Raw genomic sequence first — 23,159 nt, forward strand, 5'->3', positions numbered from 1 at the left:
TCCCTGTGTTAGACAGAATAAAAGTCTCCTGCAATGAGGTCCATAATGTCTATGTCCTAATCCCCAGAACTTGTGAAAATTTTGTTTCATATGGCAAAACGAAAACCAAAACAAACCAGACATGCACACACCACCAAAACCTTTGTAGGTATGATTAGGATAAGCGTCTTGAAATGGGCAGATTATTCTGGATTATCGGTGGGCCCAATGTCATCACCAGGGGCCTTATAAGAGAAAGGATTGGAGTCAGAGAAAGAAATGTGACAATGGTGACAGAGGTGGCAGTGAACGCACCCGGGAGCTGATAAAGATGGGCAGCCTCTAGAAACTAGAAAAGGCAGGGAAAAGTTTTTCCCTAGAGCCTCCAAGAGGAATGTGGCCCTGCTGACACCTTGATGTTAGAACTTCCAACTTCAAGAACTGTAAGAGAATACACTTGTATTGTTTGAAGCCACTGAGTTTGTGGTAATAGAAAAGGAACATGTTTCCCTATGGTCTAGTGTCCACACAGACAGGGATCGAGAAGTCGGATGCTGTCACTTCCTTGCACGAGGCACCCCCAGTGTTCCCTGGTATTTGTAGGCAATCTGAATCTCTTTCCCCAGGCGGCAAGGCCTGCCCACATCGCCAGCAGCATCACCCACTCCTACAAGCAGCTTTCTCAGAAAGGGCCTTCCTGAGCCCTTGTCTAAGCTGGGTGCCACTTCCTACAGTCTATTCCACACATTTGCAAGTGCATTGGTTTGTTGTCATCCCTTCTAGACTATATCCCATGGAAGGCGGGGACTACGCCATCATAGTCCATACTCATGGAGCAAATACGAACAGTCAGGCTGCATTTGCAACACCATATTTGATCCTCACCATAACCCTGTAGACAGACACCATCATTATCTTGCTGCTACAGATCAGGCCTAACATTTTAGTGCCCAGGACTTGGAGAATAAGGGGCAGAGTCAGGACTGAACTCAGGGCCCAGGCAGGCTTGGTCCAGAGCCCACGCTTCTATCCTCTGGATTCCAGGGCTCTGTTTGGTTCACACCATCTGGCACACAGTAGCTGCTCAATAAATGCATGGCAAATGGATGGGTGTTCTCTGGAGGCGCAATGCCAGGGTTGAGCATGGTGTGCCCTGATTGCAAGAACAGTAGTTACACAGGAGAGAGCACAGCTGCATTGGTTGAAAAAAACTGCACACATGACAATCAAAAGATGACGAGACCAAATTGTCTGGGGGCCGTAGATGGTCCCACTGTCCATCTGTTTCCTGTGCCACCCTGCTCCCATTAAGTGTAAATCTCAAGGAGCTGTTAGAACAGAAACCAAGCCCCTCCTTCACAGTGTTTACAGACCAGTAGAGAGCCACCCGGCCTCCCTGGAGAATGATGGCTTTTAAACCTGACAGTGTTTCCCCTCAAGGAAATGAACTATTTGGTCCTACAGGAATCATCTTCAAAGCCAGAGAACCTGGTTTAAGCACGGCATTTAGAAGCAGCTAATCGTGCCCCTGACTCCCACCAACCAGATGGCTGGGCCGCCTTCCCCTGGTGGAGTCAGGGGCCTGCTTCAGCAGCTGTCCAAGCTGTGGGCTGAAATCAAGATGCTGGAATTCATCCTCTCTGCTCTTTCATCCACAGCCTCTGGGACCTGCGGTCCGGAGTCAAGTGTGGGGTGAGCCGCAGAGCCCACGGTGGGCGAGGCCTCGCAAGCAATTAGCTCCCATGCCCAGATACTTGCTCCTTTTTATGTTCCTAATCTCTTTACCAGAAACACTGTGTATTTTGTTCTGAGCTGGGCTAGGATCATCGCCCTCTTCAGAAGGCACTGGAAAGTCCGGTGTTCTCAATGCCGAAGCTGTCAGGCCAAGCTCTGTATAGCCTTGTGGCATGGACCGATGGGGTTAGGACAGCTGGAAGGGAGGAGAGACAACAGAGCATGACAGTGGGGAACACCAGAAATCAAGAAGTAGAAACCAGAACAATCTCTTAGATGAGGAAAAGTCCTCAGACCTGTCAAGTTTTGTTAATGTTTGGGAGGCAGCCTGATGGAGTACCAGAAAAGCGGGACATATGGGGGGACATTTCTCCTAGGAAGGAAAACGCTTTCCACTAGATTCTGAGATTATGAACCTGGACCAAAATATCTGGCTGTCATTAATGGTGATCAGCTCTGGTGGGATTATGTGTGTCTGTTTCCTTCCTTCTTTTTGAATTTTGGAATGACCATATATTTCCTTGAAAAACTAACAAAAACACATTTTACACTGAAAAGCAAAACAAAGTCTGGCTGTCCCTGCAAGGGTCCTCAGAACAACTCTGATAAGTGCTCAACACCTCATTTAGTGTTGTTCTTCCCTGAAGGGCCCAGCTCAGCCCCTCAGCCCAGCCAGCCGTCCTCCAGCCCAGCCTCTTGGAGCTGTTCACAGAAGAATGACCCCCATCACACTGTCCCAAACAGCCAGACACTGGCTTTGAGTCAGTGTCCGGGCCAGTACTTGACATTTAGGCTTTCTTGTCCTCAAATGAGGACGAAAAAGACTGAGCAGGCTGACTTGTGCGCAGTGAGTGACCTATCTGAGCACAGACCCCGAGCCGGCATCCAGCCTACACAAAACAACCAAAAGCAAGGAAAGATGGTTGGCTGGACTGGAACCCGGAAGGCCAGCCAGCCCTATCCTTCAAGCCTCACTTTCACTGTCTCTCCCAGGTCCACTCACACCCGTTCAGGTGGTTATTTGCTTGACAGTTTCCCTAAGTTCACCTTAGGCGGCTCACTGCTTTTACTTGCCTGATCCTGAACAGTAATACCTGTGAGACCGCAGCTTTGACATGCCAGTCACACTTCCCAAAGGTACGGGAAAATATGGACCGAACTACTGAAAAGAAAATGTTTTCTGTGCACCATCTACAACTGTCCTTCATGCCCCCGGGACCTGTGCCTCGCCCTGTGGGAACCACACCGTGGGAACTGCGCCCTCACCCACGCCGAGCTCCTGGGTAGCTTCCAGATGGGCTGCTGTTGACGCTGCGGTGCTTCCCGGATGAGGCTCCTGAGAGAGCTTCCCCCGAACCTTCCCAAGCCCGCACCACAGGGCCAGCCAGAGCGCCTCCCAGAGGCACAGCCCGATGCCTGCAGGCCAGTCCTCTCCCCGTCCTGCAGCAGCCGGGGGCCCTGACCTGTCTGTCCTCTCTGTGCCCACGGTCACCACCTTGTCTCCTACCAGCCTGGGACACTGACCCTGTCTCTCATTCTGCAGTCGGTTCTCCACACAATTCTCTCCCCACAAGGTCCTTTTTCAAAATTCTATCATGCTCTCCGGTCACCAGAGTTGAGGTTGTAAACTGCAATGTTTAGCCCACGAAGGGTTCTCGCTCTCTCTTTAAATGAACACAGTGTATGTGATTTTCCTGAATATTTATGTAACTCCTATAAAGATTATGCCAGGAGCTTGGAAAATAAATGCCTTGTGGTTCCTCCTCCTTGTAAGGGTGAAGCTCAAGACAGGGCGGGTCCAGACTCCCTGCAATTTGTCGCATATCATTTTGGTCCCCAGTGGCCTCGTGTGCACTGGCCTCGCACTGCTGTTTGGAGAAGCCGTGGAGCTGTGGGACTGTCCACCAGACCCACGCTCTTACCCTGTGAAGCCTCTGTGCTTGGCTGCTCTCTCGGAGGGCTCTGTGCTCCTCCACGACACAGACGGTGCTAGATTTAAACACTCAGATTATTAAATTTGAAAAACTGAGTTATCTCGCCAGGGGAGCTCATGGTCCCCTGAGGCAGGCACTAGGAGAGGCTGCGTAGGCCTCTGCTCTCCAATTTGCCACAGTCCCCACCACTCCCTATTGTCCCTGACAATGAGGTAGCACCAGCTGTTCCTCTTAGAGCAGAGTTGAGAACAGAGAAAGATTTCTTTTGGCCTTGTCTTGCAAAACTGGAAAAAATTAAAGCTAGGTGAAGAGGATCCTGTATTTCAAACAGGAAAGCAGATATTTCTTGGGGAAAACAGTACCCAGTTTGCTTTACTCATTGGCATGGCTGGCCTGGTGCCTCTAAGCCTTTGGATCCCCTGCTCTGGGGCTAGAACTAAACTCCTCTGCAGGGGATGATGAAGTTGTATGACACTCTAATTAGGATCAAAGGCGCTATAACTGCCTTTGACCCCCAAACTAGAATGGCTTAAGCAAATGAGAAGTTTATTTCTCTTTCAGGCCAAGTTTGTTCCAATTTATGACTGGATGGGTTTGGGAATCTGGGCTCTTTTCTATCTTGTTCTGCAATTTGTTTTCAATATGCAGCAAGCACCTCAGGCTCTGAGATGGCTCGGCTGTCCCATCAGCATTCTAGTCAGGGGGACGAGGGACAAGTAGAGCAGGGCCCTTGTCTTCCTTTAAGGACACAGTCTCAAAGTTTAGAACTTGCACTCTTGTCCCATTATCTGAAAGTAGTTGCTTCACCGTACATACCTAGCTGCAAGGAAGGCTGACAAATGTAGATAAGTTGGTGTCTATGCTCGTGCCCACCCAAAAATTGTTACAGCACAAAGAGGAGACAATGAGCAATTTCTGCCACTTGATTTACCCCGCTCATCTCCCCAGCCTCATTTCCCACATATCTCAGTCAGAAATTTGGTGCTTTTGCATATACCCTTCCCTCTGTCTGGAATGCACTCCCCAACCTGACTCCATTCTTCAAATCTAGGGCAAAGTATGCCTTCTCTATCATGCCACTGCCACCTGCCACAGCTAAGCTCGGCATCTCCCCCTCGGGCTCATTTTATAGTTTGTAGGAGCTAAGATCTGATGCCAGGCTGCCTAGACTGTGTTCTGATCCTCACTTACACAGTCATGTGACCTGGGGCCATTCATTTAGCTGCCTTAGATTTCTGTGCTCTCATCTGTAAAATGGGACTATCAGGACCTACATCACAGTAAGACATTTAAATGAGAACATAGAAGTAAAGCTGCTAGCACAGTGCCTGGCACACCATGGGTCCTCTTAGCTTATATTTAAGGGCTCTCATATATTAGCTCTCATAATTATCATTTATTGAGAACCTAGGCTGTGTCCAGGCCTATGACAGGGACTAGAAATCCAGCAGTCAATAAGCATCCCACTGGAACTCACAGTGTGGAGGGGATGTGTGGTGGATCTGCTTATTATTCCCATGTATTTGCTCTCATCCCCCTACCTCCACCGGCAGAGCAGACGTCCCTGGATCCTGATGCTGTACTTGGTCATGTGACTTTGTTGGCCAATAGGATGTTAGCAAATGAACAGGCAGCAGAGGTTGGAGGGGTACTTCGCTTGCCCGACTGGTCTTGTGCGCCTGTGTTTCTGCCTTCTCCATGAGAAGGGCAAGCCCAGGCTGGTCTGCTGGTTGCTGAAGGAGGGGAGAGACACATGGAGTGGGCCAGCCAGGCTACATCAGCCCACCCCCAGCCAGACCGAGAGGGCCCAGAAGAGCCAGAGAGTTAATTTAACATGTATTGTTGGGTGCCACCAAGGTTCAGTGGTTTTATTGTTGTTACGCAGCATTATTGTGACCACAGTCAACTGATACCAAAAGAAGGAATTGCAAAAAGCCAGTATAAGAGGACACGGCAAGTGTGGTGATGGCAGCACCACAGTGAGAGCCACAGTGTAAGCCCAGGCAGTCTGACTTAAGAACCCAAGCATTCAGCCTCTGAACCTGCCCTCTCCTCCTTCTTCCCTTCCTCCTTTCCCCTCCCCTCTGCCCAAGGCTGGGTAAATATGTGGTGAACGAGGTAGGCCACTGGGGCTCAGGGGCCATCACTAAGGCTGTCTCATCCCAGGGCCTTATCAACCTTCTTTGGATGTCTGCAGATTATCCTCACTCTGAATCTATGAGAAAGGCTCCTGAGGACTGTGGTCACCTGGGGTCCCTCTCCAGCTGGGCCTTGGCCAGCATAAGGGCTGTTCCCATCCCTAAATGCCACCCAGCCCAACCCAGCCCAACAGTCCCCACCCTCTTATCTCCACAGAGCCCAGTCCTGGGTGGGAGGAACAGCCCCATCCTACAGCCACAGGCAAACAGGGCCTGTGGGATGGACAAGGTTCTGTTGTCTCAGGGAGTATACCGGGAGGTGTGGGGTGGTCTTCCTCTGGAAAGGATAGTGGCAAAAGCACTGGTTTTAGCACCCACTGGCCCATTTATTATCCTAGCTCTTGCAAGAGGGTTTGCTGAGTACATATGTGGGCTCTGCTCTCCCTATCCCTGCTCACCGTGGCTGCAGACTGGAAAGGAAGGATATAATGGGCAAGATAGGTCTGGAAAGGGGTGGGTTAACAAGCCTCACTGGGTCATCTTTGATCATCACACACTTTGAAAGGAGGGAGCCGGGGGAAGGCCACTGCCTGCTCTCACGCTGTTCTACATTTCCCACCTGCTGGTCTGTCGGGAGCACTAGGCGTGTGCTGACCCCTACCCAGCCCTGCCCTGGTTCCCAAGGGTGCCATTATCACTGCATAAACATGTCTCATCTCCTGGGCCATATGGGCAGCAATTTTGTTTTCAGGTTGAAACCTCCACAAATCAATTTCCAAATGCTTTCTATGCACCAGCCTATGGCTGCGCCCACCTCCTTGGTCCCCTCGATTTCAGTCTCTGCCCCTGCACAGTGGTTCAAAGGGAGCTTTCTGAAATCTCTTTTCCCTCCAACAAGTCACTATTCATTTATTCGTTCATGTATGCACTGAATCAGTTTATTGATACACTGTGCTGGGAATTAGGCATATAAGAGTTAACAAGATATAAGGACCCTGTCCCTGTTGGAGCTTATAGTGAAGAAAATAATGACATATGGTAGTGAGTGCTGCCCTATGAAGAGATGTGCTGAAAGGCAATAAAAGGGGGCACCTTAACATGGGATGATAAGGTTATGGTGTAGCTGAAGCTTTGGGGTGCCTCCACTGGCCACCAGACTGGGTTCTCATCCTTATCCTGCTGTCTCAGAAGGCTTTTGATCAGCATCCTGGGAGAAGATCCTTATCTCAGGGCTGGACTTGTGTTATCTAAACTGTTATAGGTTGAATTTTGCCCCCCACAAACATATGTGAGGTCCCAACACCCAGTACCTCAGAATGTGACCTTATTTGAAAATAGGGCCATTGTTCACATAATTAATGAATATGTTGTCATTAGGGTAGGCTTTAATCCAGTATGACTGGTGCCTTTAGTAAAAGGGTAAATTGGACACAGAGATAGCTGTGCACCAAGGGAAGATGACATGAAGACACAGAGGGAGAGGATGGCCATGTGGTGGTGTAGGCCAAGACTGGAGTGACGTGTCTACAAGCCAAGGAATGCCAGAGATTGCTGGCAATTACCAGAAGCTAGAGGAAGCAAGGAAGGAATCTCCCTTCAAGCTGTCAGAGGGAGCACGGCCCTGTCAACACCTTGATTTCAGACTTCTAGCCTCTAGAATTATATGACAGTGATTTTCTGTGTTTTTAAGGCTTCTGCTCATATACCAAGTACTTAGCGAGTAGCTACTATGTGTAGACACTGTGCTAGATCATGGGGACTCCATGTGGAGGCCTAGAAGCCCAGAGGTGGGGGTTGTAGGTAGGCTGGTGAAGAGCCTGGGTCAGGGGTGACAGGACAAGGGCACTCCCATCATGAAGAGGCATTTGCGGGTGAGGCGGAAAACAGAGGCAAGGGAGGTGAGGACCCACTTCTCCCTGAGGGACAGGGTCTGGAGGTACTGTGGGGTGACGCCTTGGGGTGGGGGCTGCTCTTTCCTATCCTCATGGCTGAAGTGATTACCAGCTTGTTTCTCTAAATGGAAATTGGTGAGACTTCTGTGTCATGAAATACAGTCTCATACAATAGCTGGGAGACCCTGAGATCGCCCCAGGTGACGTTGGTTGGAGTTTGGGGTGTGCTCCAACTCTTCATTCACATTCGCCAAGGTGACACTGGTTTAATCCAGATACCACAAAGGCTCCACCCCAGGGCCATCGGGTGGGTGCTCCCTGCTGGGTACAGTGTTTTTGCTGGCCCCACCACTCCCTCACTAGGCCTCATTCTCACATTCTTACTTCATGCCTTGCCCAAGTGAAAGTATTGAGGTTAAGATCTCTGGCTTACTCAGGTTATTGATAAAGTTCCAGTTATCTATTGCTGTGTAACAAACCACCCCAAACTGAGTGCCATAAGACAATAACAACAATTTAACCCTCCTGTGGGCCAAGAACCCAGATGAAGCACGGTGTGGATGACTTGTCTCTACTCCATGATGTCTGGGGCCCTAGCTGGGAAGACTGCAATGGCCAGGGACTGGGACTACCTGCAGCCTTCTTCACTCATTTGTCTGGTACCTAGGCTGGGATGACCCAAAGACTGGCCCTAGTGGGAACTGACAGCCCAAGCATCTACACTGGCTTCTCCATGTGGATTGGGATGCTCACAGCATGGTGGCCTCAGCATTATTGAACTTCTTACATGGCAGCTCAGTTTTCCAAGGGCAAGGGCTCAGAAGAACCAGGTGGAAGCTGTACAGCCTTTCATCACCTACCCTTAAAAGTTATATAGAATCACTTCCACTGTACTCCAATCATCAAAATAGTCCTAAGCCTTCAGAGTTTCAAGAAGAAGGACATGGAGCCTAAGGACATGGAGACTACTCCAAAAGAGAAGTGTCAGTGGACCCACGACTGTGTTTCAAAACCACCAGAGTCAATTATGGCCACTAGGTAGAAAACCAGATTTTCCTCAGGTCTAGGTTTTAGGGTATGCCTCACTTGACTGACAACACCCAGCCCTCTGCTCAAGCACTGAATGAGGTTCAAACCCCTTGGTATGAAAATCAAAGTTCTTCACAGCCTGTCCCAGCCTACATTCCAACCTTCTCCTCTGGCCATCCGCCTTTCCCTGAACCAGCTGAATACTCTCACAGGAGATGCCACTCGCTGTCCACCTGTGGGCTGAGGACCCATGACCACCCCGCCAAAGGGGCACACTTTTCTAACCTCTCAAAGGTGCCATTGAGGCTGGCAGCATCCCTGGATTATTCCTCCAGAGGCTCAGAGCTTCCCCAGGGGATGCTGAAACCAATCTAGAGCTCTGGATTCTTGGCCTGAGGATGTTGTCCCCCATCCTCCGCTAAAGACTCAGCCATCTGTTTTCCTTCCCTGAACTCTGCTCTGCTGGAAGCAGACACCCCAGCTGGGGCTTCAAAGCCAGGTGGTTTGAGTGGCCCTAAGCATGGGAATCGGAGCTGGTTATGATTCTCGAGAATTCCCGCCCCAATTCATAACCATTCTCAGGGCACGGACAGCTGAGCTCTGTCTGCTTCCTTGAAAGGGCTGCCTTTCAAGCCAATGATGGGGGCACTGGATGGCCTCCTGAGTGCGTACCACACCCACAAGGGAAAGATAGAAGCACACAGGGGGCCACACCTGGAAGGGCCACTCTGTTAAAAGGATCCATGGCCCCTGCCAGGAGGGTGAGAAGTGAGACAGGAGGGATGTACTTCTGCCATCAGTGACCTCTAGTCTCCAACCAAATGGATGACTGTGGGGCTGGGGGGAGGGGGACTGAGAGTCCAGGAATTAAAGCCGTGTTTCATTTCAGTTGACGAGCTGCAGCCTGATCTTTTCTAGGGGGAACAGACAACTCAAATTCACAAGTACATAAGGCACATGACACTTTGCACTTGGACTTGTGCCCCTGAACAGTACTTAGTCAAGCACAAGTAACCTGAACCCCAGAGCCTAGCGAGAAGCCTTCTTTTCTGATTTATATTCTTCTGTAGTAATCCCTAATGTTTAGGGTTTTCAAAAACCTTGTATTTGGAAATCATTATAGACTCCCAGGAAGTTGCAAAAAAAGTACATAGGATTCCATGGACCCTTTACCCAGCCTCCCCCAATGGTAACATCTTCTAGAGCAGTAGTCCAACATCAAAGGAGACTGACGTGGATGTAGTATTGTTGACTAGACCACTGATCTTATTCTGTACCAGTTTTTACATGTTCTTGAGTGTGTGTGTGTGTGTGTGTGTGTGTGTGTGCGCACGCGTGCGTGTGCATGCACGTGTGTTTCTGTGTTATCTTATCCCATGGATATAACCACCACTGTAATTAAGACATGGACCCATTCCATCCCCACATAGGAATTCCCTCATTCTACCCCTTCACAGCCAGAGACCCCCACATCTGTCCCCTGGCATTCTCTAATCTGTTCTCTTTCTCCTTAGTTTTGTCATTTTGAGACGGTTCCAACAACAGGCTCAGAGGGCACACAGACCTTTGAGACTGGCTTTCTTCACAAAGCATCATTCCCATGACACCCACCCAGGTTGTTGCACAGATGGACAGTTTGTTGCTGAGTTGTGTTCTTCTGCAAGGATATAGTAGAATTTGATTAGCCATTCACCTGTTGGAGGACATTTGAGTTGTTTCTGGCTTGGAGCTATTAAAGCCACTCTGAATACTCATCTACAGGTTTCTTTGAGGATGTAAACTTTCATTTCTCTGGGATAAGTGCCCTAGTGAACATGCAGTTTTAAGCTTCTCTGTTCTCTGGCACACATCTGCCAAGGAGTTACAATCTGCAAGGACTTCAGATTTTGTGTTTTACATGCCGTGCAGTCACTTTTCTAAAGGGAAGTCATCTTGTTCTCACATGGGTTTTGGAAATGGGGCCTCTTCCATACAGAATTTGCATACGAGAGCGTATCTATATGTCAGTATGATTCAAGAGATAATCAGGTTATTCTCCCTTACCAGTTTGAAAAGTAGAGAAGAGACAGGCATTGCACCTCCATTCCACATGCAACAACGTTAAACTCCGTGGTTGACATGGTTTTGTTTCTCACTCTCCTAGCGGGCTAGCTGCAGGCTTTCAGTGGGATCCTGAGATGAGGATGGGGAGAAAACGCTGAGTGTGCTGGGTCTAGATTAGAAAGATGATGGCAGTAAGGATGACCCAAGCTTCTGGATTCCTAGTTGTCAGACTTTTTAAAGAGATACATCAGACCCATCAAGGGTAGAAAGTAGTTTAACCAAGATGGTAATTTCGCTATGGCAGCTGCAGCGGACAAGAGGGGTTTTAGACCTGTCTCTCTGGAGCTTCGTGAAAAAAATTCATCACACTTTCATATGATGTAATTCTGATTTTAAAATAAATTACAAAGAGGAGAAAACTTACTTAAAAGGAAAATGGAGGGGCTCCTGGGTGGTTCAGTGGGTTAAGCCTCTGTCTTCGGCTTGGGTCATGATCCCAGGGTCCTGGGATCGAGCACTGCATGGGGCTCTCTGCTCTGCCTGGTTCCTCCTCTCTCTCTGCCTGCCTCTCTGCCTACTTGTGATCTCTCTCTCTCTCTGTGTCAAATAAATAAATAAAATCTTAAAAAAAAGGAAAATGGAATGAAATATTGTCAAAAGTCTGACTGAGAATTTCCTTCCATGAATGTAACTTTCGTGTCAGGCTTTAGGCTCGTGGCCACCTACAATCCCTGTTTTAATGACGAGTGCTTCAAATTCTTCAGAGCCAGCACTGCCAAGAGGTTTTGTTTTCACAAGTAGTTAAAAAAAAAAAAAAAAAAGATTTAGAAAATTTTGTCTTGCCATGTCAAAAAATTTACGATGCTCAAAACTACATTTAAAGAACCTCTCTTTTCTTTCATTTGGCAATTATAATATAGGAACTTCTTTGGATTTTGAATCTGGTCACGTTTCTTCATATCAAGTATTTCTGTGGAAGTGGAGTGGGGCTCATGACTAGTCAGAAGAGATCAGAGACAAAGGAGATGGGAAGGAGGCTGAGTTTCTGGTTTGGGCGCTGGGGGCCAGTGACAGGGTGGGGAAGCTGCATGATGGTAATGAGCTTGCAACCCAAACAGGAAACACACTGGGGCTGGTAAAGCTTTTGATGCCCAATTTCTTTATTCTTGGTCAATGGTCAGATTGAAGCAGGCATCCCATTCTCATCTCTGTGGTCAAGTAGGGCCTGGTCTTGGGGCACAAACCTGTGGTAAGCCAAGGGTCAGGCTTAACGTCAACAAGGGCCAAATCCCAGACTTTGGGGGCAATTAGCATCCCAACTCTAGGTTAAGACTAGTTCACAGTCAACTGAACAACTGGTGGTCGAAGTAAACCACAAGGCCAATGGGGCCTGGAGCCTTTGTCGGGAAAGGTCTGGACAAAAACTGTTATGGTTTAGGCCATACTGATGTGGAGGGCCCTTGTCTGGAAGCCTTTTTTGGGAAGGGGGTTTGCCTGCCAATTTCCTCCTTTAATTTCTCCCTCCTCCAGTACACAGGGGCTGTATGAGTAAGAGCCCTTTGAGTTGTAAGTGACAGAAGCCAAAGTAAAATAATTTAATTTTTGGAGGCCCTAAATAGGAAGACCAGAAATACAGCTGGTTTCAGGCATGGCTGGTTCCTGGGGCTTAATTATGTCAGGAAGAAGCTGTCTCTTTGTCCCTCTGTATCTCGGCTCTCATCTAGACAGGCTTCCCCAAAGATAGTAGTTTCAGGGTCCCTTCCTATGAGCTTAGCAATCCCAGAGAAAGAGAATGTTTCTCTCTGGAGAATTCCAGTAAACATCCCAGGACTGATGCTTGGTTGCCTGACTTTGGTTACATGAGCCAATCACTGAGCCAATCTGACCCTGATTGTCCAGGTCACATCTCCAACCCCTGGTATTAAGTGTTGTGTGAACTCTACTCTAACCATGTGGACTGAGAGTAGGAAAGGGTAGTTTCCCAAAGAAAAACTGGCAGAGGTGGGATATTCCCAGCTGAAGGGGAACAGATATAGGACACAAAGACACAGCAGATGCCCACCCCAGGGCATCTGCCTCTCAACCCTGAGGCTGGGGGAGAGGGACATCCTTTCCTGCCCAAGGAAAAGGAATATGGGTCCTTCTCCCAGACAACTTCCTACCATAACCAAATAACCTCATCTGTGCTTAGCTATACCTATTTCCTGTCTCTAAAGGAGGAAAGTACACCTGGTTAGCCAGGGAGGCCTCCCCTTTGAACTCTGCTCTGCTTCTACCATTTTCATCACTGCAAGACACTACGGAAGAAAGCAATGTCAAGTGTGTTAAAATATATAAGGAAAAACATTAACCTTGTAAGTGGACTCTTTCAAGTCAGAAGGAACTACATGTATTTTGGTCAGAGGATTGATAAAATTTTGGGTCACTAATATTATCTGCTCAAAAGTACCCCTGCTATTTGCTTTCTGGTTTTTGGTTCAGAAAATGGTTAAATAATTTGGTTTCAGTTGCTGCCACATTCTTTGTAGGCCCTGGGATTACACGACCACATTTGTTCCTGAGAATAGCTGATAGCAATGCCTATACTTACTGGGGAGAAGTGTTTGAAGTCAGCATGACGCTAGTAACATGAGCAGCACAACTGAAAGATGGATATAAATATTATCCCTAAAAGCTCACCTTCCTATGTAAATCCATTTTCCAGAAGGAAGATGTTTGCGATCTCTTTTCTGAGCTGGGGTGAGTCAACGCCCCAGATGGGAGGAAGCTGAAGGCTCCAGGGAATGCTTTTCTACCTGGGAAAGACAAATGTTAAGGTTGCAAACCTTAGAATGGCTTGCCCAACTGATTCACCATGCCCTGCTTCCATCTCGCTCAGCACAGTGAAATCTAGAGGTCAAAAACCTAACATTCCCAAAACCTGCAAACAACCTACATGCTCCAAAATGGATGAGGTGTGGGGTGGGGGGGGGGCATCAGGTTCATTCACTTCCCCCAGTAAATATTTATTGAGGGGCTATTATGTACTAGGGGTTATCTTGGGTAGTAGGTTTTCAGGTAATTTTTTTCTTCTTTGATTTTGTTTTCCAAGTTTTCTCACAAGACCCTCTATCACTTTTACCATGAAATGAATCACTTTACTATCAAAACATGAATGTTACTTCAATAAGGACAATGTCTACCACAGGAGCTGATGTTCTGAGGTCAGACTGGCAGCGTTCTCCAGCTCTCTATTGCTGTGTAACAAATGACCCCGGACACAGTGGTGCAAAATGACACTTGGCCGTTGCTATCTTGTCTCACGGTTCTGGGGATCCTTGGGTTCGGCCAACGTTTCTTCCTTGGGGCCTCTTGTGCTCATGCAGTTGCAGTCAGGTGGTAGCTGGTGCTGGAGTCATTTTGAAGTCCTCCTCATTCACATGGGCATTCGATGCTGGCTGTCAGCAGAGACCTCAGCTGGGCTCTAACACCAGTAAATGGCCTCCCTGTTTGGCCGGGGCATCTTCCCAGCATGGTGGCTGGGTTCTAAGGGTGAGTGTCCCAAGAGAGCCAGATGGACACTATATTGTTTTATGATCTTGTCTCAGATGTCACGCAGCATCACTTCCACTGCAATTTGTTATTATAAGATCATCATGAAAGTCAGCCCATATTCAAAGGGAGAGGATTTAGACTACACTTTTTGATGGGAAGAATGTCAAGAAATTTGCAAACATCTTTTAAAATGATTGTACAGCGTTTTCCTGAACCAAGGTTCCCAGAACCTCCACAAAGCTCCAACACTACTAGCCATCCTACCCACCATCCCATGAGTTCCTATCTTATCCATCTTTTCAGCACCCCTAACCTCACCTTGAACCCTCATGAAAGAGAAACCAAAGACAGTAGATGTCCCTACACATATATACACTCTCTCAAAATGTTCTTACAGTGGAACATGAACCCCCTTCCCAAGGTGAACCCTCTCCCCTCACCTCCTTCATGACCTTGCCTACCTTCCTCTCCATTCACCCACACATTCTTGAAATGTGCTAAGTTTCTTCATCTTACGTAAGCCCATCCCTCAGAGCCTAGGGTAGGGAGACCTCAGGAAGTTAATGCATGCAGCACCTTGATGGCTCAGTCAATTAAGCATCTGACTCTTGATTGCAGCTCAGGTCATACTCTCAGGGTTGTGAGACTGAGATTGAACCCCAGGTCAGGCTCCACACTGGCATGGAGCCTACTTCCGATTCTCTCTCCCTCTGCCCCCACGCCCTCCTCAAACAAATAAATAAATTAATAAATTAAGTTATTGCAATAAGCCAGCCCAAGTCTAATTGGGGCAGTAGGAAAAGGGAGAGAGTCAAAGAAAACTTCACTTTGGAAAAGAATGGCCACAACCTTGGAGGTGTGATATGAGGATAAAAAAGGGAGTTCTGAACGTGACTTTGAGGATTTTGGTGTCTGCATTCCATGAAGCCTTCCCTACTATCTTTCTTACTAAATGTGGGAAAGTTTTGTCTTCTTAAATCTCAGAACAGCAAGTGGTCACATGTTCCGCCACGAAGAGGCTGAGAGGACGAAGCCTTCCAAAGAGAAGAGATTGGAGGCAGCAGGGGCACTTGCTAGGGCCACAAGTGCTTTGAGTCACGACTTGTTCAGGACTCAGGCCCACAGCTGCCAGGCTACGACAGCTCTCCTTCAGATCTGGAGCCACTCCTGTGCATTGCCAGGAAATCCACCCTTCTGCTTTAGGACAATTTTTTGGGGGTAAAATATACATAAAACAAAATTTATCAATTCAACCCTTTTGGATTATACAATTCAGTGGCATTAAGCACATTCACACTATTGTATGATCACCAGGATCCATCTCCAGACTTTTCCTAAACTGAAATCACCCTAAATGGAAACACTGTCCCCATTAAACACTAAACTGCAACTCCCCATTGTCCCTTCTCATTCTCCCCTCCCCCAAGAGCTGCACCCTTCTACTTTGTCTCTATGAATTTGACTACAAAGACATCTTGTGGTGGGACGCCTGGGTGGCTCAGTTGGTTAAGCGGCTGCCTTCGGCTCAGGTCATGATCCCAGCGTCCTGGGATCGAGTCCCACATCGGGCTCCCTGCTCAGCAGGGAGCCTGCTTCTCCCTCTGCCTCTGCCTGCCACTCTGTCTGCCTGAGCTCACTCTCTCTGACAAATAAATAAATAAAATCTTAAAAAAAAAAAAAAAAGACATCTTGTGGGGCGCCTGGGTGGCTCAGTGGGTTAAAGCCTCTGCCTTCGGCTCAGGTCATGATCTCAGGGTCCTGGGATCGAGCCCCAAGTCGGGCTCTCTGCTCAGCGGGGAGCCTGCTTCCCCCTTTCTCTCTGCCTGCCTCTCTGGCTACCTGTGATCTCTCTCTGTGTGTCAAATAAATAAATAAAATCTTTTAAAAAAAGACATCTTGTGTGAGATCATACAGTGTTTGTCTTCTTGCCTCTAGCTTATTTCACTTAGTATAATGTCGTCAAAATATGTCATCCATGTAGTGTGCGTGGCAGAATTTCATTCCTCTTTAAGGCTTATTAATATTCCGTTGTATGTATAACCACATTTTGTTTATCCATTCATTCATTGATGGGACACTTGGGTTATTTCCACATTTAGGCTACTGTGAATAATGCCGCTATGAACATGGGTGTGCAAGCCCACTATCCAGGTCGGATAAACAAACTGTGATTTGTCCATATAACAGAATAGTACTCCACTACACAAAGGAACTATCGACACATTTAACAACACAAATGAAATAATACTCAAATAATTATACTAAGGTAAAAGGTCAATAATTAGATAATTATACCGACTAAAAAAAGCCACACCCCCAAAATAATACATATATGATCCATTTATATAAGGTGATGAAAAGTACAATGGAGTCTACAGTGAGAGAAAGCAGATCAGTGGGCCTCTGGAGAAAGTATGGGAGCGGTGGCAGCAAACTCACTTCCGTAGCACATATACTAAATATTACAAAGGGTCACCAAAACATTCTGGAGGTAACCGATATGCTCATTCCCTTGATTGCGGTGGTACACATGACAAACATCATCAAATTGTGCAGTTTAATTATGTGCAGTTTATTATAAATTATATCTTGACCAACTATTTTTTAAAGCAAAACAAACAAACAAACAAAACAAACAAACCAGGATGTATAACATGATCCCATATATATATCGAAGGTAGAAAAGAAGAAAGAAAAATACAGCATCGACTCCCAAATATTTCCAGCAATTCTCTCTAGACAGGATTATTAAATCTTTAGATACGAATTCTTATCTCCTTTGGAAGGAGGAGTTAAACATGTTTTCTAATTTCCCTGCAATGAACATGTATTGCTTTCCTAATAAAGCAATCCACCGGTTAAAGGATGCTCCTTCCTACAAAGGAAATAAGCCCCAGCCCGGACACAACCTGCGGCGTGAACACAACCTTACCTGCAAAAACGCAGCTCAACTGCGCTTATTTCCTTGCAGGAACCATCCCCTCCCACGTACCACTCTGTGGTTGGTCCAGGCAGGGCTGACGCCACGCCCACACCCATGCTGGCCACGTGACCAGGGCTTCACCAATCAGGACATCCTGGAACCCTGGCCACAGGGACTCGGGCAGGGAGCCACTGACAGATTTTCAGGACCTCTTAAGGAAAAGGCTCTTTCTCAGGGACTCCAAGCAAAGTGGATATAAGGCTGAAGCTGCCCACGGAGGAAGGGGAAAACCTGCTACCTGGTCAGAGTCTACCTCAGAAGAAAGCCAAGTGGAGAGAAACAGGAGAGGGAACAACGGATGCCAGTTTCTAACATCCTTGGTAGAACATCTGTATCCAGGTGTGTCTAAAGCCACTTACCATTAGGTGAACCAGCGAATTCTTTCTTTTGCTTATGCGACTGTCCCGTTCCTGAAGCTCCTGTGCTGACCGGGCTCAGCAGGAGCCCTCACACAGGGGTCTGCTAACCCCGCACCCTCAACTCCTCCATCTCCACCTTCCCCTTTAGATCATTATGGTTGCTGGGCGGCATCTGCACGAATGGGCCTCTGCCCCCAGAACTTTGTGGGCCTCTCTTATCCCTACTGTCAGGAGAAGTCTAGCGACTCTTGAGCCTAGCTGGCTTGGTTTGAACTCTAGTTCCACCAGCTGTGTGACCTTGGGTATGTTTCTGGACCTTTCTGGGTCTCGGTTGCCTCAGCTGTAATAACACTACCTAGTGGTAGAATTCCTAAGTGAAATAATGCAGTGCCTGGCACATAGTAAGCACTCAATAAATTTATTAACATCATCACCTACTGAACACCTCACCAAGCACTGCTTTTGGACCTCATTAGAAGTGCTTATTATTAATTTTATTTTGACTGCCATTTGCTGCTTCTAAGCAGTCTAAAGGAGTTGTCACTTTGTGCTCCCCAAGGCCCCTGTGGCTCCCTTTAGGACACTTAGCACCCTCTGGGGTAACTATCTAGCTCCAGGTCTGTCTCCAACAGGCTGTGGTCTCCGCAAAGCAGTTGGAATCTTATTCTTCTGTCCTTAGAGCCCAGCACAGAGTGTAGCGGAAGCACACGTGTGGTACGATTCTGGAATGGATTGGGGGGTGGAGTGGGTTGAGGTCATTTCAACAAGGCAGCCAGGAGCTTGCAGAGTCTAACAATGCACCTCCCCTCGGTCCTTGAATCCACTGGTCTCAAACCTGTTCAGGTAGTGGCAGAGAATGCAATGGCCAAGCCATCTTTTGCAAACTAAGAACTCCTTTCTTAGATATTGTGACATTTCTGTCAGGAGTCCCCTGTTATTCCTACCAATCAAGCTGTCAGATTAAAATTGATTGACCATTTCTTCATTTTCCAGTCCATATTCATTTGCTACTTTATAGATTCATTTCACCCAGGAGCATTCTTTGCCAGTGAACAAGATTGCAGGGGGCGGGGGAGGAGAGAGAGGAGAGCAAAGATTTAATAATAATAAACAGAACATTTTACATTGAGCTAATTCTTCCCGTTGATTTTTTTTTTTTAATGTTTTGAGAAAGATGGCCAATTTGCCACCACCTGCTTTGTCCCATTCAGCTCTCTGCCATCTGAGAAACTCTGCTCCATCCTTGGGCCTGATTCCCTGCTAACTCCAGCACCCTCTTCACCTCACCACCACTTCCCACAAAATGAAGCTCCAAAGAGAAAGGGGAATGAGGTCATTCCACGTTTTTTTGGGAATGAATGCAATGGCCATCGGGGTGACTGTGTGAGCTCCACTGTGGGTTCTTGGGTGACTTTTGTCCTTTAATCTCTCAGCACTCCTAAGAGGTCAATGCTGTTGGGTATCCCTGTGTTCCAGATGAGGAAACAACGGAGGGATGATCCCTGCCCAGGGGCATATGGCCAGGAAGACTACAATTAGAACCCAGTCCCCTCTCTAACCAAAGGGCAGATATGGGACCCTGTGTACAGTAAAGCCATTGAGAATCCAAGTTGACCAATACCAGGGGCCCTGGGGCTCTGCTGTTGGGGACTGGGGTTGGGGGGGGCAGCTGGGAGGGTAGATAAGAGCCACCCTTCTCCTCACCCCAGCCTGCAGCCCTTCATTCCTGACAACTGCTGAGACTCCAGGCTGGTATCTCTTAGATTAGCCCCCAGCTATTTTTATTCTGCCCTTGTTTAGGGAAGAAACACAGCTTGGGCAAACTCAAGGCAGGGCCCCCAGGGGAGACCACCATTAGTCAAGGAAGAAAAGGAAGCTTCTTTTACATTTTACTATCTTTTTTTTTTTTTCTTTAGAAAAATATCAAATTGGGTCACCCTGCCAAACTGCCTCCAGCGGAGCCTTCTGCCCTCCTGAATTCACTAACGCATTGTATCTGTCTTCCTTCAGAACAATATTGAATTGTTGAATGAAGTCTCATCTCTTGGGCAAGTGGCAAGAGGTGTGAAGCAGACGGCTTGGTGAAGGGAAAAGGAAGCCCTGGGAGGGGAAATGGGAGGTGTGTCAGGGAAGACAGGGAAGCCGGAGAAGAGCCAGGCCAGTGCCTATAAGGGAGAGGTCCCTCCTGAAGTGGAGGAGTCTCAGAGACAGAGACATCTGAGTGGAGATGATAGAAGGTGGAGATGAGAGAGAACTGGAGCTCACCTGAGAGTCAGTCATGGAGACAGAACTTTGAAATTATTGACAGCGATTCTCTAGATGATTGTGAAACTGGGGGGGGATAACAATGACCTTGCCTGTGAGGGAATACATAGAAGAAGAGGGAAGCAGCTCTAATAAGCCAGCACTTAAGGCTGAAGAGAAGGTGAAGAAAGAAGAGTGAGGAGGAGTTGCCAGAGAACAAGAGGAAAACCGAGAGGGTGGTATGGCAGAAGCAGGAGGTTTCTGGGAAGAACGAATGCCCACCATGGTCCACAAATGCTAAGGATGAGGTAGGTGGGGGCAGACATCCTTCAGAAGAACAGCCTGGAGGTAACTGATGACCCCAGGGAGGCTTGTTTCAGGGAGAGTGACTGTAGGAGAAATCAGACTGAGGTGGACGGGGAAGTGGGAGGTGAGGAGACCGACGGTGTCGTATAAGTTGAGCAGTAAAGGGGAGAAGACAGAGCAGTGGCTCTGGGGGGAAGGCATCATCGTCCCTGTCCCATCGCAGAAGATTGTTCCCTCCCTCCACAGATCCCCTGTGGCAGCCAGTGCACAGCAACCACGGTCATTCTGTGTCGTCCTTAAAGGCAGGGGGGGCGGCTATAGTTAGGTGCAGTCCTCAGGTAATTAACACACAGAGGGAGCTCAACAAGCACGAGATGCTTTTGACGATGACACTGATAATGACAAGGATGGATGAAGACGACGATGAAAAACAGATTCTTGCAGAACAGAAAGTCTCCTGTTTTGGGGATTAAAAGAACAGACTCCCGGGGCGCCTGGGTGGCTCAGTGGGTTAGGCCGCTGCCTTCGGCTCAGGTCATGATCTCAGGGTCCTGGGATCGAGCCCCGCATCAGGCTCTCTGCTCAGCGGGGAGCCTGCTTCCCTCCCTCTCTCTCTGCCTGCCTGTCTACTTGTGATCTCTGTCAAAGAAATAAAATCTTTAAAAAAAAAAAAAAAAAAAAAAAGAACAGACTCCCTAAGAAGTCTAACTGGTAAGAGTGGCTCCTCTGTCTCTGGGCATTCCTCCTCGTTCTCATGTGCTGTTTCCTCTTTTTTGGGTCATTATTTCTTCTTTATCTACACTCAAATCTCTGGGCAATCTCTTCCAACCTCATGGCTATAAATCTCATCTATGTGTCTTCTTCCACATTTATACCATGAGCCCTGACTGCTCTCCCAAACCCTAGACTCACACATAACTACATGTGTACCTGGCATCTTGACTAGGAGGTCTAACAGACATCTCGAGCCCAACATGTCCAAAACCCAACTCCAGATCTCTTCCTCCTTTACTTACTTAGGCCAAGAATTTCATAGTTTTGGAGCGCTTGGCTGGCTCACTTGGTAGAGCATGAGACTCTTGTCTCAGGATTGTAAATTCAAGCCCCAGGTTGGGCATACAGATTAAAGGGACATTTAAAAAAAAATGAATGTCATAGTTTTAGCTCTCATTCCTTCAAGAATGATACCATTTCTTCAAGAAATGTTATCCCATTGGTTCTGTCTTCAAAATATATACAGAATATGACTACTTTTCACCACTTCTACTGCTCAGCCACATACAAGCCACCATCAATCTGTCACCTGGACATGTGCAATGGTCCTTCCAATTGGCCACCCTGCTCTGCACTCGTCTCATTCACTTTCTTATCTACACATAGGTCATATCAAGTCACTCCTCTGCCCCAAGTGGCTCCCCATGTCCCTCAAAGTACAAGCTCAATCATTCCAATGACCTACAAGGCTTTTCATGATTTTGTTCCCCACTCTGGCTGATGTCCTGTGTCACTTCTCTACCACTCCTCACACTCTGCTCTAGCCACACGAGCTTCCTTGCTGTTCCCCCACAGGCATGCTCCAGTACATGCATGGAAACATTTCTGATGTATGGGTTTTTTCCCCCACACCAATAAGCAATTCTAGCTGGAATTCTAGTCCTATAATTCAACTCAATTTGGACACTACCTACCTGGTCATCAGATCCCACAGGTTAACGGCTCAGTGCCACAAAACTGTGGCCCTCCCACCCACACTTCAGCTGCCCATCTCAAGTCTAGGTTGTCACGGAGGCTTCTGACCAACAGGCCACAGATAAGAGGTTCCCATGAGCACCTCCTCTTCGGTTTAATTAATTTGCTGGAGATGTTCAAAGAAATGAAGGAAACATTTTACTGACTAGATTACCAGTTTATTACAAGAGGCTGTAACTGAGGAGCAGCCAGATGGAAGAGATACCAGGACAAGGCATGAAGAAAGGATGCAGAGCTTCCATGCCCTATCCAAGTGCGCCATCTTCCCTCAATCTCCACGTCCTCACCAACCTGGAAGATCTCTGAACCCAGTCCTTTTGGGTTTTGTGGAGGCTTCATTACATTACAGGCATGACTGATTAAATCACTGGCCATCGGTGACTGGACTCCATCTCTAGCCCCTCTCCCCTCCTCTGAGGCCCAGTGGCAACTAGCCCCATCCTTAGTGCTTTCCAAAAGTTGCCTCATGAAGACAACAAAAGAAACCTTTATCACTCTCATTGTAGGAAAGCCCAAGGGATTTAGCAGCTCTGTGCCAGGACTGGGGACACCAAATATAGATTTCTGATGGTAAATCAGTGTCACAGATGCTCCCAATGTAGGCCTCTGCACTAGTTACAGCTGGCCCCTGTGTGGACCCCTCCTCCCTGAGCAGTCCACATGGCTAAGGCATCTCCCTCCTCAATAAGCCTTTGCTCAGATCTTACCTCAATGAGGCCGCCCTCTTTGACCATCCCCCTTAATACTGCATACTATCCCCACACCTACATTCTAGGTCTCCATTAGCCGGATTCACTTTTCCCTAAAACACTTGTTTTCTAACAGAATGAATGACTTAGTATCGTAATTGTTTATCAGCTGCCTGTCCTCCCCCACATACTGTACGTTCCATGACGGACAGGGAATCTTTCTTTGTTCACTGAGTGCACTAGCACAGTACCTGATACAAAGTAGGTTCTCAGTAAATACTTGAATGAACAACCTCTTGACAGCTGCTCTGTCCTTTTAACTCTTCGACTGTCGTCTTAGCAAAATGTGGAATATAAGTTTGCCTGTTAACAGTGAAAATTAAAATCATTTATGAAACATCTCCCAAAAGCTATATAGGTAAACTTTGTACATTTGTATGGTGTTTTGTTTTTTGTTTTTTTTTCAAAGTCTGGTATCTGGAAAAAAAAAATCCGTAAGAATATTCCACGTAGGGGCACCTGGGTGGCTCAGTGGGTTAAAACCTC

The sequence above is a fragment of the Enhydra lutris genome, unplaced genomic scaffold (genome assembly GCF_002288905.1).
Source record: "Enhydra lutris kenyoni isolate GAN:26980312 unplaced genomic scaffold, ASM228890v2 scaffoldscaffold5, whole genome shotgun sequence".
Classification (NCBI taxonomy): Eukaryota; Metazoa; Chordata; class Mammalia; order Carnivora; family Mustelidae; genus Enhydra; species Enhydra lutris.